This window comes from Hylobates moloch, unplaced genomic scaffold (assembly GCF_009828535.3).
Source record: "Hylobates moloch isolate HMO894 unplaced genomic scaffold, HMol_V3 SCAFFOLD_12, whole genome shotgun sequence".
Taxonomy (NCBI): domain Eukaryota; kingdom Metazoa; phylum Chordata; class Mammalia; order Primates; family Hylobatidae; genus Hylobates; species Hylobates moloch.
In genome coordinates, this window is record NW_026652287.1 from 53,493,736 (window position 1) to 53,494,967 (window position 1,232).

Here is a 1,232-nt window from a genome sequence, read left to right on the forward strand (position 1 = left end):
CTCCGCTTAAGCTGCGTGCCTGATTGGACAGTTCCCAGCCCAGCGTCGCTGATTGGATAACGTTTAAACCCCACCCTCTCAGGCCCTGACTGACAGAAGATGTAATTAGATGCTGCGCTGAATGAAGAAAGAGTGACCGCCTAGGCTGCAGCCTTTTCAGGCAGGGCTTCCTCCCTGAGCTGAGATAGGCCCACCCCAAAGGGTATTTGCATTCAACCTTGTGTATAAGGTCATATGCATTTGTAAATAATATATCATATGGCTATACATAAATGAAAAGGATATAATAACAAATGTTTTAAAATTTCAGGTTTTTTACCTTCCTGGCATTTATGGTCCTTTGAGCAGGCGGCCTGAGATTTTAAAAAGGAGGTAATCCTCTGAAATAAAATGTGAACCATATGTGAATTTTGAATTTTCTAGTAGCCAAACAAGAAAATTAAAAAGAAACAAGAGGCCAGCACAGTGGCTCATGCCTGTAATCCTAGCACTTTGGGAGTACAAGGCAGGCAGATCAAGAGGTCAGGAGTTTGAGACCAGCCTGGCTAACATGGTGAAACCGCGTCTCTACTGAAAATACAAAAATTAGCCGGGCGCGGTGGCGGGCATCTGTAATCCCAGCTACTCAGGAGCCTGAGGCGGGAGAATTGCTTGAACCCGGGAGGCGGAGGAGGTTGCAGTGAGCAGAGATCGCGCCACTGCACTCCAGCCTGGAGGGACAGAGCAAGGCTCCGTGTCGGCGGGTGAAAAATATAAAGAAAAGAAACAAAAGGACAGGCGAGGTGGCTCACGCCTGTAATCCCAGCACTTTGAGAGGCCAAGGCTGGTGGATCACGAGTTCGAGAGATTAAGACCCTCCTGGCCAACATGGCTAAACCCTGTCTCTACTAAAAAAAAAAATACAAAAATTAGCCGGGCGTGGTGACGCATGCCTGTAATCCCAGCTACTGGGGAGGCTGAGGCAGGAGAATCGCTTGAACCCGGGAGACAGAGATTGCAGTGAGCCAAGATCGCGCCACTGCCCTCCAGCCTAGTGACACAGTGAGACTCCGTCTCCAAAAACAACAGCAACAATGACAACAACAACAACAACAAGGAACAGGTTGAATTGATTGTAACAATGTAATTAACCTAATATATACAAAATATCATTTTAATGTGTGAGGAATATGTAATTATTAATGAAGTATATAAATATTTGCAACTAAATTTTTGAAAAGAACTCTGTGTTT